The 13,819-nt window shown below is 41.8% G+C and overlaps 1 non-coding gene across 1 annotated transcript; it reads right to left on the bottom strand.

Annotated features, from left to right (window-relative positions):
* Nucleotides 1-11,510: 11,510 nt before the first annotated feature.
* On the bottom strand, nt 11,511-11,585 carry Trnas-cga. Its single transcript has one exon. It is a non-coding gene; the product is annotated as a tRNA-Ser (tRNA).
* Nucleotides 11,586-13,819: the final 2,234 nt, after the last annotated feature.

Here is a 13,819-nt window from a genome sequence, read left to right as displayed (position 1 = left end):
GATTATGATTACAATTCTGTACAACTGGCTAATATAGGATAAACCATTTGTATGTGCAAAGTGAACAGTAATTTTGTAGTGATTACTACTGGATCCTGCCATGAATATAAAATACATTTCACTAAATGTTGTCTAACACTACTAAACACAAAGAATGTGAATATAATCTTAACTTTTTTCGGAATCATTTACACAAGAATATACAGTATCACTTGAACTCTGATCAACATTAAGAGCTAATTGTGCTACAACAATAGTTTAAGGAGCCACATTTTTATTTCTCTTCTGTACCTGCTACTAATTCTTGCACATTGATTCTGCAATATTATTTCATTCTTTAAAATTTGTTTTTAAACCTTCTAATAATGTAGCATGAAGGGAAATCAATTTTTGAATCTAATTACTTATTAACTGGGTAGAGAAATCAAACATTCTGTCAATCCAACCTTTCTCTAACGCTGATTCTTTGGAACCTGTAAATTGTCCTATAACAGCTTCTTCTGTTCACTTATAGATCACTGCAGGATTAGTGGACTCTCTTCTACAGAAACAACTCCGTTATTTTTTTCACAGCAGGGAGGCTCTCTGCAGCTCTTACCTTAACCGAGTGGTAAGTGCACTAAATATCCTCAAAATGTCTTCCACAGTGAATTCAAACTTCTGCACTAAACTGCGAATTCGCCTTTGTAGTAGAATAGCACTATATCGTTGTTGACTGGGAACAGCCAGCAAGTTATCACTAAACCAATTGGCAGTAGGCTGTAATTTCACTCTAAGTTCCTTTCCACTAGTTCTGGGGTGAACATTTAATGAAGCCCCTTAACCATAGACTCCAACTTGCACCATAATTCTTCGAACATTAGCATATTCTTTATTTTATAATTGTGTTTTGAAACTGAATTAATTCTCTATTGTTCATCACCAGGAGCTATAGAACCATTTTCCAGAATACCAGAAGTAGTACTAGATTCAGAAATTGTATCAAATTAAAAATATCTGTGTAAACATAAAATCCTTGTTGGAATGATGTACTAAAAGTTACATGATCGCTCCATAAACATTAATTATTCATTGGAAAACCTGCATTGATGATCACAGAAGCACAAGCAGCCCTAGCTGACCGCCTCTGTGCACACTCCAGATATACAATTTTTGAAGCCCAATACATACTAATGGTAATTAAACAAATAATTTAAATAAAAATTGTTCTATATCCCATTATAACCGACATGCCCTGACAACACAAGAACAACTCGAAACTCATACTTCTTCACAGTGCCACCCTGTTCAAACACAGGTGAGTGTAGAGTTGGTAGTTTGAAGAAAATTTTAAATTTCAAACACTAATTTATTAAGCAAACTCATGTTACTTTTCCCACTATAAAGACTCCATTTGTTGTAGAGTACCATACGTACTCCAGATATGACTCCCTCTAATTGGATCTGAACTATTGGCTCCTATGAAGCAGGTAGAAAAACCACAACTCAAATCAATGTAGCAAATCCAGTTCCAATGAATAAGCAAAAACATCATGAAACGTAAATCCCAGACAATTGTGTACACGAATTAACAATAAAAATGGGACTTAACTGTTGTGGTCATCAGTCCCCTAGAACTTAGAACTGCTTAAACCTAACTAACCTAAGGACATCACAGACATCCATGCCCGAAGCAGGATTCGAACCTGCGACCGTAGCGGTCACGCGGTTCCAGACTGTAGCGCCTAGAACCGCACGGCCACAGCGGCCGGCAACTGCTAAGCTCATCAGTCCCTAAATGTACACACTACTTAACCTAAATTATCCTAATGACAAACACACAAACCCATGCCCGTGGAAGGACTCGAACCTCCGCCGGGACCAGCCGCACAGTCCACGACTGCAGCGCCTGAGACCGCTCGTCTAATCCCGCGCGGGCGGTGGCCAAAGGCGTCTAGGTTTCTAGGAGACCGCGAGTTCGCATATCTTCCAGCCACACTGTAGACATGTTACTTGGCTTTCAGCTTTTCCTAGCTCTCTGTGCTCCGAGCACGGGTTCCTACACCCAGTTAAATTAGCAACGCGTGAGTTTCTCGGTGTCCAACAAGTGTCTCTTATAAAACGTCACCTCACTCTTGGTCATACTGTGATGCAGGATTGAGGCTCGTCCGTCCCTAGTGTATCAACCCTGTCTGGTCGGTATGTTTTGTCGTAATGTCAAAAGTACAGTCCAACGGCTTACTCTATTAACACTTCGGGCACGCCTGTCTCTACTACCTAGTCGCATGTGGGAATAACACGTTTAAGACATTCTCAACTCGCGTACCTAACTTATTCTGGGTGCAACACACATCCAGTCTTTCGAAAGATTCGTCCTGAATGTTCCAGGACCGAGCCTTCCAGCCCTGAAGTGTCCCACATGGGTCCTTCTTTATCCACTTCCAGCATTTGTGTTTCTATTTGGTATATAGGGGCTAGTAATTAACACACACTGCCCTCTGCGATACTGCGGCAGCCTGCCACTGCGCCTATTTCGCTGTTCCTGGCGTTCCAGAGACTTTGTGTACGAGTTTTGCCGGTTTCTTCTCTTATTTATTGGTTCGCTATTCGCTAGTAATTTAGGACACTAAATAGTCAAATTGAGTGGGCATTTTCATCCCGTACCTCAAGTAGTGACATGACCGTTCCTGTATGAACCGTTAAGTTGTTCGCGCAAACTACATTTGCAATATGGGTATCCCAGTCGTCATGTTTGGCATTCAAGTAAAAGATTAGCAGTGTAGAAATGGTCTTTGGCTCGCGCTCCATCATCCTTTTAGTTTGTAGGTAGAAAGGGCTCGTTCGCAACTTCCGAATATGCAACACACGTCGCAGCTGGTTGTAGGTACCATCACTGAGTTCGTACCCTGGTCTGTAACTAAGGTATCAGGCACTCCAATCTTCAGTGGCAAAGTGTTAATAAATACTTGTGCTACAATACTGGTCTTTTGATCTGGAATTGCTAGCATTAATAGATACCGTGAGAAGCATTGATGATCGTAAGCACATACGTATTCCTCACAGGTGTTCTGGCTATGGTCAGCAAATGTCTAGAACAAGCATTTAAAATGACTTCGACGACTTTGGTAACCTCTGCGAAGGGATTTTCTGGTGCAAAGCATCCAATCTCTGAGCACATGGTACACAGTCTTTGACTTATTTCACCACGCCACTCTTCCTCTTCCCTACCAAAACCTTTCCGCAATACGCCTATCTGTTGATCGTAGGTCGCCACGATCTGAAGTAACATGCTCATGAGCCTGTTGTAACATTTTCTTTTGGAATTGTGTACCGAATATCCTCATGCATGATAAAGTGCAGTTTGACACTCTTTTCTATCTGCCTGTGCTTGGTGCTATTCCAATCACATCTTGTCCAGAGTACTCAGCATGGCTACTTTGCGGCTTAAATTATCTGCATTTGTGTGGACAACCTCGTAATCATACTCACTGAACTCGAGAAGCCAGGGTGGCAAACGAGTAGATGAGTCCCTTAGACCAGACAACCATTTCAGTGACTCATGATCAGCCTAAACGTTACATCTTCTACTATACATGAAACACCAGAAATGTAAAATATCGCATAACTGCGGTTATTGAATGGTTACGTTATGCATTATTTAACTGCCCCTGTCCATCAAGCATTTGACTCAAAATACATCCGACTGACCATTACAAGCATCATAAGAGACGATGAACCATTTTCTAAAACCAGAAATAACCAGTACTGTATCGGAACTCATTCCTTTCTACAGTTTCTCTGATACTACCTGTCTCTCCTCCTTCCACTATACTACATATTTGTTTCCATATAATAAATCTGGTCTTATCCGAACACTGTAATGCATCACTAACTCAGCTATAGACCTGTTTCACTGCTGACATTGTTCGAAAAACATATCTGAGAAGGTGATTTATTCTAGAATAATATCTCACCTTATCAATGAATAAATCCTCAGAAAATTACAGTTAGGGTTTCAGAAGAGGTACTCTACTGAGAAAGCCATTTAGATGTTAACTCGCCAAGTTTTATAATGACTAAATTAAGAAGTGGTATCGGTTGACATTTCCTGCAACCTACTTACGGCCTCTGACCGTATGAATCACAGTATTCTCATAGATAAATAGAAATTTTGTGAGACTGATTGTACAGCCAACCAATGGATAATGTCATATCTAACCAAGTAAATGCAGAAGATTGTACTTCATAATTCACATATTATAATCCAGGGAAATGAATCCCAAGGGTCAGACTTGGGTCTGCTATTGTTCCCCACATATGTAAACGATCTTTGGTCTAATACACAACAAACAGAATTAGTTCTGGTTGCAGACGACACGGGTGCTAAAATCAGTCCAAGCATACACACAGAAACAGAGCAAATGGTATACAATATTTTTAAGATTGTCATTGACTGGTTTTCTGGGAGTGGTCTTGCACTCAATATTAAAAAGACACAAATGTTTTCAAAAGTATCGTGGACGGGATTTCTGCGAATGCTCTCACCCTCCATTTTAAAAAGACACAACATATTGAGTTCTGTGTATCTAGAGGTACTGCACCAACGATAACGGTAACTCACAGTAAGGAAATAATGAATAGGGTGAAAACTTCAAAATGCTTTTATGTGCACAGTGATGAGAATTTAAACTGGAAAAAGCACATTTTGGAACTCCTTAAAAAGGTTAGTTCAGACTCTTCTGCAATTATAGATGTTAAAGACCATGGGGAGAGATAAATCTGTAACTTGTCGTATTCTCCGAGTTTTCATTCAATAACGTCATATGAAATAATGTTCTGTGCTAAGTCATCTTTAAAAAGGAAACCCTTCATTGCTCAAAAAACGTGCTGTAAGAATAATATGTGATTCTCAATCGTGATCACTTTTACAGATCTGTTTAAGGAATTGAGGATTGTGACTCCTTTTACACAATTTATTTATTCGCTCCTGAAGAGTTTTGTAAATATTTCACTACATTTCAAAAGGAACAACGAAGTACGTAATTATAATGTGGGAAGGAAAAATGGTATTCATTATTCCATGCCAAGGTTGCCGTTAACACAAGAAGTGGTGCAGGATGTTGCAACAAAAGGTTTGATCACTTGCCTAACAATACAAAATGTCTAACAGAAAGCAAAGTCAAATTCGAAAACAAACTGAGAAAGTTTTTTGTTGGCACTTTCTTCTTTTCTGTACAAAAATTTCTATCGTAACAGTAAAAGATGAAAGGTAGGTATTACTAACTCACATATTTATATTTTAGGGAAAAACATAAACTTATCAATGTTTAGCACATAGCCCTGTTAACGATGTGTACGTAAAGTAACTGATTCCACATTACGATTTATTATACAAAGTGACCCGTGAACATGAAACTAACTAACTAACTAATCTTTTCACGAAATCCATTACGAATTTACGGCAGTATTTGAACAAACCGACGATCGACTGCATCTGTTCGGCCGTCCGTGGTGCTGGAAAATTTTGAATTGCTTCTGTAAAAGGAAGATCAGTATGTATACAACGCTCACTAATTATGTGTCCAGTTTCTTAACTCGAGTTTGAGCAAAACGGTACTTGACCATGCACGGCGTCCGACGTGCTAACTGTAGCCTATCAAAAACATTTTTTGGTAGTACGGCTGAATAGACAATTGAGACATCTAAATGGATCACATAGCCTTTAGGCTTTAACCCTCTTAAAACTCCGTCTAATAACCGCTGGAAAGCAGCAGGTGCATTTTTTAAACCCAGTGTCATCCCCATATATCGATAATGTCAACAGGGAGCGGTAAACGGTGTCTTTGGCCAATGTTTAAGTGCTACTTTTAATGGATTGTAACCGGTTTTGAGGTCCCCTGCAGTAAAGTGCCGACATTCACCCAAATTATCCTAGGATAGTTCCGTAATATTAAGGATTTGATAAGCATCTATAATCACAGGAAGACATGTATATCTTCTTCCCATCCAATGATTTCTTAGGGATAGTTGCAATATTTGTGCTTCAGGGACACTCGCTGGGTTCTTGATCCCATCTCGTAGTGGCTGTGCAATGATCTCTTCTGTTAATTCCCTTGCGTCTACAAGAAACCTCTGTTCCATACCACCCCCCACACACACTGAGCATCTTCCCGCCTGTGCACTAACTTGTATTGTGTTACGATCTATCAGGACTGCCTTCCGATGGTCAAAGTTTTTCCGATTCTGTTTAGCGGCTGTTTACCACAATGATGCTCCCTGTTCTTCCTCTGTCGTCATTCAGATACTCGGTAGCCCACTTCCCCACATGATTAACTCTCTAGTTGCTCCCACTATTTCGCCGGCCGTTGTGGCCGAGCGGCTACATCGGTTCTATTCCGGAACCGCTCTGCTGCTACGGTCGCACGTTCGAATCCTGTGTCGGGCATGGATGTGTGTGATGTCCTTAGGTTAGTTAGGTTTATGTAGTTCTAAATTAGGGGCCTGATGACCTCAGATGTTAAGTCCCATGCTGGTTAGAGGCATTTAAACCATTTTTCCACTATTTCTTTGTATGGCCCTTGCGCCCACACCTTTAGCACCTCACCTCAGGAGGGAAAAAACAGTGAGCTACCCGTTTCTTCATGACAAAATATATTTCCTCACTTTGGGCCACAGTTCTAAGAGCAGCAACCTCCACCGATAACACATTGTTGGCCTCTGCTTTGTGAAACTCACATATGTTGAGCATTAACTTCGCAAATCCTACCTGAAACTATTTACACTGACTTATCACAGTTCAGATTAAACATATTGAGCTCCTCACGAAAGATTCCTATAGTATTTTGTTTTTGTTAACTCTGATGCAGTCCAGCAGCCAACTGCTGAAACGACTGTGCTTTACTTTGGATCTCATGGTATACCACATAAGAATAGGCCTATCATGTTAAACGCAAATTCAGTCACACGAAATGTTTCTTCATCTGATTGACCCCTCAGTGCTGCAGTAGTTGTAACATCATTAAAACTTGCAATGCCAAGAGGGTTGGACGGAGGGGAGCGGTATTTTATGCTAGAATTTTGAAAATATTGAAATCTACTCAGGTACTTCGTATTTTAAAATTTTCTAAGAAAACATTTATTGTATTTAATGCAGTCTTATTCCAGTTTCTATGATTATTTTACAGTTTCTCGTTTAGCTTAATCGGAAAATTTAAGTTTAAGGGAGGTGGTCATAATGTCTCCCCCGCTGGGTAGCAGATGCGACTTCCCATATCGGTCGTTTTACTCCACAAATAATAGCATTACGTGACCTTAGAACACATGGACATTATATTTCTCTGAGTTGACAGCAACAATTATGTCAACAATAATTCATTTCCTTTTGGTTCTACCCACATCTCGTGGTCGTGCGGTAGCGTTCTCGCTTCGCACGCTCGGGTTCCCGGGTTCGATTCCCGGCGGGGTCAGGGATTTTCTCTCCCTCGTGATGGCTGGGTGTTGTGTGATGTCCTTAGGTTAGTTAGGTTTAAGTAGTTCTAAGTTCTAGGAGACTGATGACCATAGATGTTAAGTCCCATAGTGCTCAGAGCCAGCCAACTCTTTGGTTCTTTATTGTTTCCTGTTCAGTGGCACTTAGTCCAGTGTTAGATAAAGCTGTGAGTGAAGTTGTATTGACAGTCACATACTGAAGGAGAAATATCACAGATTTTGGAAAAATCTACAGATTCTCAAATTGAATTTGCCGCGCGGTCTGTGGGGCTCTTTGTCCCGGTTCGTGCGGCATGTCCAAAAGAACAGATACCATCTTAGTGTATATATTTATGTCTCACTGCACACTTGACCATTTTCTTCTTCTGTGCGGATACACAAACAACGCCCCAACTCGTATGGGAATCGGCAACGCGCCACGAGTAATAAGTATTATATGTGGGGGCACTACGAATGTTATGTGGGACAATACACTGAGAATGTGGGCTTCTCGGGAGGCGTGCAAAAGATAAATTCCTTTGTGTCCACGGTGGCTCAGATGAGTTGGGGCGTTGTTTGTGCATCCGCACAGAAGAAGAAAATGGTGGGCTACCGAGTATCTGAATGACGACAGAGGAAGATCAAGAAACATAAATGTGGTAAACAGCCGCTAAACAGAATCGGGAGATCCTGGGTTCGAGGCCCTGTCGGGGCACAAATTTTCATCAGTCTCCGTTGACGCACCTCAACGCCTGTAAGCGGCTAAGGGTTTGCATTTCATTGTAATTTCATTCTAACGAGCTGCGTGGTCACCGATAGTATCTGTTCTTTCGGACATGTCCGAAAGAACAGACACCATCTTAGTATATAGACAAACCTTTGGTATTGCCGTGGGAAAGTATTTCCTCTCAGCAGTCTGATACGTTGTTCTTTGAAGTGTGGTAGGCGAGGTACCTATTTGCCAGTGCTGGATTGACTGCCGATTCCATCTGATGGATGAGGAAAGATGTACTGTGAAGGACAGCAAAGATGAGTATGAGGTACATATTGAAAAGTGAAAGGAATATAAAATTTGAATAAATATATATATGGCGGGGCTATTTGAATAGTGGTTCAATTCAATTCCACTTTGTTCATTTTAAGATACGGAGTCCTGAAGTTAAATGAGGACTGAAAAATGTGCAGTTGAGATACTAGAAATATTCAAGCAAATGGCTTCATGCTACAGATGAACCTTTCTTTCTGTTTGTTTGGATCATTAATTTCAGAAGAATTATAAGCAGAAAAGTGGAGGTAATGGACTTGTATCACTATTGAAATAAGCCCTTCATAATATATAATTAGTTGAAATGTTATTGTTTGAATCATATATATATATATATATATATATATATATATATATATATATATATATATATGCCTGATTCACCCATTAGGATTTCAACTGATTAAGCTGTTAGAGTTTCTTAGAAGTTCTTTTTAACTTTGTACCCTTTTAAAATCATTGTTCACTTTGCACCATGTGGTATGTAACAGTCTGAATGTAGTCTGGAAATTTTACTTAGAAATCTAGCTTTACTGCTACTTGCTTGCTGTTGCTTTCTCAAAAGCAGCAACAGTGTTGTCAAGATGAGAGGTAAGTGGAAATTTTGGTTAGGGTCATATAAGTGTTTTATTCCGGATGGGAATTTGATTTAAAGAGAAGCTGTACTCAGACCACTTAGAGATCAGTTCTTTTTTTTTTTTTTTTTTTTTTTTTTTTTTTTTTTTTTTTTTTTTTTTGTCAAAGGTTATAATACGTGTTTCAGGTGGACAGCAGTTCATAAGGACATAGTTTTCGTAAAACGTAGATTTCTTCTACAGAGTGGGAGGTAAAGTAGAGCAAAATTTCATTTAAAAAATGTAGTGGGGATGTGATTCATTTATTCTGATAGCTAAATAGCTGTGAAACGTCTATCAGTCGCTGCAACAACATGAAGCCCTTGGCAGAATAAGGGAAAGCAACAGTCAAACCTGCTGTGGGCCCCTGGAAACTCAGGAATTAATGGCAAGGAACAAGCTAGTAGAATGACCAGGACAGGCACAATGACTCGATTTATTGTACCGGAACCTGTCATCCCGTAAGGTGACAGACCACCGAAACTACCTAACTGAAACAGGAGGTAGAACGTTTATTGAACTACGAGCCTAAATGAAAAACATGGGAAGTCAATGTTGCTGTACCTTTCAATAGGCGTTCTATAATAATGAAATTGAACAGAAAACTGATAAAACTCGTCGTGGAACTTATGGCTGGACATGGAACTTCATAAAACATTGGCACCGGATGGAAATAGAGCAAAAAGCCGCTCCGTGTGGACTACGTGATGAGGAAGACCAAATTGCACCACATCTAATCTTACAATACGAAACTCTGGCTGCCAAAAGACACAGAATAGTCGGGTTGGTAGAGCCAGAAGGAACATAGTAAAAAGTCTTCTACTACTTCTTAATGGTACCGGTTTGCTTTACTAGAAATACTGGGATCGAAATACTAGAATAAACTCAGTTTCCGTGGCTGCAGTAGTGGTCTAAGACCTAGTAGTTTTTACCTCTCTGCATTAGAAATATCAATTTGAATTGTCTCCACATGGGCCTCTTCATCACTTTGCTTAACATTTAACTTAATGTACCCTCCGCTGGCACCTCAATTCTGGGCGCAAACTGAAAACTGCTTAAAAAAGACTGAGCAGCTGAGTGTGTCTGTAGAGGATACAAGGTATATTATCTTTATTTCACTTCACATTTTACAATGTTTAGTGTAATTATCGGAGCCCCACACCCATATTCAATAGATTTATGTGCACTATGTCAGTACATACTCTCAACTCAATCAATCAAGAGCATGAATGAAAGTGTACAAGATAAATTTAAATGAACAGTTACCAGTTCAGAAGCCTTCCGTTTGGCTAAATATATCGTCAGCTGCTTGTGTTAGATGCCTCAACAGTATAATTCCTGTAGACTTACGATCAGACATAGCACTCAATGTGGATGACATTCTCATGGCAGTGAAGTCATGGGCTGTAAACAATGGTGTGGTGTATCGGTTACTGGAAACCTTTCAACAGGTGAGAGTGACTGTGAACTTAGATAAGTCACAATTCGGCAGAAAAGAAATAAGATTCCTGGAACTCATTGAATCTGCAGATGAAATACAACCTGACCCGGGCAAGAATTGTTCGATGGCGGAATGTCAACTCCAACCAACAAAAAGCAATTACATGGTTTTCTCAGACTATTTCATTTCTACCAGCGCTTTGTAAATCGAAACTTGGTAGCCGTGCGGTCTTTGGCGCCTTGCCACGTTTCGTGTGGCACCCCCACTAGAGGTTCGAGTCTTCCTTCGGGCATGGGTGTGTGATGTGCTTAGCGTAAGATGCAATAAATCTCCAGTGAACAACCTGGTATGAGTGTGCATAGCACACAACATTTCGGCAATCGACCACGTTGCCATCATCAGGTGCACTGATGTACTGACCGGCTGTGTTCCGGCGCCAAGTATATATAGGACAATCCCCCTCCCGCTCCTCCCTCAGGCGCTACCTATGAGTCGGTGCGGTCCGCTCCCCGTGAGTAGTCCAGGTGCAGCGTCCGTTCTCCCGCCAACTGAAGGCTGCGTCTTAGGTCTTCTTGTTCGGGAGGATCTGCGGGCACTGCTCTCGTTATTCTTCCCTCTCCCCCCCACCCCTTATTCGGTACAATCTGGGAAATATCCTCTTTCTTCTTAATCCGGCTGATCTCGGGTTCACACGCCTTGCTAAGGATGTAACCGCTGTCACGATTTAGTTGTGGCTCCTTACTCTGATCTCTATTGCTTGTTTGATGACACAGTCCAGTATTTGGAAGTCTGTGTCAGGACTTTGGTTTGGTCGTAATCCATGCTGTGGAGTTCCGACAGGCAGTGCTCAGTGATTGCCGACTTAGTGGGCTGTTGCAGTCTAGTGTGCCGTTGATGTGCTCGTCATCGGTAATCAATGGTACGAATGATGTGCCCTATGAAACTTCCTGGCAGATTAAAATAGTGTGCCCGACCGAGACTCGAACTCGGGACCTTTGCCTTTCGCGGGCAAGTGCTCTACCAACTGAGCTACCGAACCACGACTCACGCCCGGTACTCACAGCTGTACTTCTGCCAGTACCTCGTCTCCTACCTTCCAAACTTTGCAGAACTCTCCTGTTTCATATCAGCGCACACTCAGCTGCAGAGTGAAAATCTCATTCTGGATGTGCCCTATGTATACACCACCGCATTGACAAGGTATCTGATAAATTGCCGATTTACGTAGACCAAGGATGTACTTGACACTACCAAGAAGGCTCTCGGTTTTTCTTGGACGGCGGAAGATGGTTTTCACTTGGTGTTTCTCGGTACTGAAACACAAGACGAGTTGATGACACTTCGTTCTCAGCTTCAGGCTGGGATGGCTTCGGTTACATATCTGGAGGCTACAGTGGATGGGCACCACTGTTGTGGGCCGGCAGTGGAATTCAACGGACGTCCAGCGCATCAGAGTCCTCCAATCGGTCCTCACTGGTGGCGAGCCCAGTTACTGCTCGCACTGAGGTTGACCCTTCACCTGTGGACGAGTGGGAGGTCGCCCCAGGGTGAAGCAGGCGGCGAAAGACTTCCCAGGCGGCCGCACGTAAGGCCTCCCAGTTTGTCTGACAAACAGGTTCCAGTTGCTGTCTGTGGCTGACATTCTCGCTGAGCCAGATGCTGTCGCCTGTCCTGTTCCATAAAAAACCACTCAGCCTGCAAGATCTGGGCAATCACAGTGGGTGGGATTATTGGTAGTCGGGAGCTCCAACGCTAGGCGCGTTATGGGGCCCCTTAGGGACTTGGATGACAAGAAGGGTAAGAAAATCAATGTGCACTCGTGTGCATACCAGGTGCTATCATTGCAGATGTGGACGCCATGAAGAGCCCAGGGTGCAGGCAACAGCAGGTGGTTGCTCATGTTGGTACCAATGATGTGTGTCACTCTGGATCAGAAGATATTCTCTCTGGTTTCGATCGGCTAACAGAAGTGGTAAAGGCTGCCAGTCTTGGTTGCAAGATGAAAGCAGAACTGACCATTATCAGCATAGTCGATAGGACCGATTGCGGACCTCCGGTACAGAGCCGAGTGGAGGGTCTGAATCAGAGGCTCAGGCGATTCTGCGACCGAGTAGGCTGCAGATTCCTCGACTTGCGCCAAAGGGTGGTTGGTTTCGGGTTCCGCTGAATAAGTCAGGTGTCCACTATACGCAGGAGGCTACACGGGTGGCAGGGGCTGTGTGGCGTGGACTGGGCGGTTTTTTAGGTTAAAGGGTCTCGTGGAAACACAAGAAGGGCTTCAGTCACAAAAGGAGCAGGCTGAACACAGGAAGAACGTAGTTAAAGGAACCATTGATATAACAGTTCTAAATAGTCGTAGCTGTGTTGGGAAAGTACCAGAGCTCCAAGCGTTGATAGAAAGCACTGATGCTCAAATCGTTAAATCACTGAAAGCTGTCTAAAGCCGGACATAAGCTTATACGAAATTTTTGCGAAGAACTTAACGGTGTTTCGAAATGATGGGCTAAACACGGTTGACGGTGGTGTGTTTATTGCTGTCAGAAGTAGTTTAACTTGTCGCGAAATTGAAGTAGGTACCTCTTGTGAGTTAGTATGGGCAGAGGTCATTGTTGGCAACCGCGACAAAATAATAATTCGATCCTTTTACCGACCTCCCAATTCAGTTGATACAGTTGCTGAAAGGTTGAAAGAAAACTTGAGTTTGATTTCAAACACGTACACGACTCATACGATAATAGTTGGTGGTGACTTTAATTTACCCTCAATGTGTTGGAGGTACGCATAAAATATCATACGAAATTGTGCTAAACGCATTCTCTGAAAATTATTTCGAACAGTTAGTTCATGAGCCGACGCGAATAGTAAACGGTTGTGAAAACACACTTTATCTCTTAGCAACAAATAATCCTGAGTTAATAACGAGCATCAAACCGATTCAGGGATTGGTGAACATAGGGTTGTCGTAGCGAGACTGAATATTGTAATCCACAAATCCTCTAAAAATAAGAAAAAAAATTACCTGTTCAAAAAATCAATTAAAAATTCACTTGACGCCTTCCTGTGGGACAATCTCACTCATTACAAATTAATATTATAAGTGTGGAAGAGATGTGGCTGAAATTCAAAGAAATAGTATCTGCAGCAATTGAGAGATTGAGACCAAATAAATAAACAAACGACGGAGCTTATCCGCCTTGGTACACAAAACGGGTTAGAACACTGTTGCAGAAACAACGAAACAAACAAGCCAAATTTAAACAGATGCAAAATCCC

This window comes from Schistocerca americana, chromosome 6 (assembly GCF_021461395.2).
Source record: "Schistocerca americana isolate TAMUIC-IGC-003095 chromosome 6, iqSchAmer2.1, whole genome shotgun sequence".
Classification (NCBI taxonomy): domain Eukaryota; kingdom Metazoa; phylum Arthropoda; class Insecta; order Orthoptera; family Acrididae; genus Schistocerca; species Schistocerca americana.
Note: the sequence above shows the minus strand (reverse complement) of the source record. Positions and strands in the feature narration are given on the sequence as shown.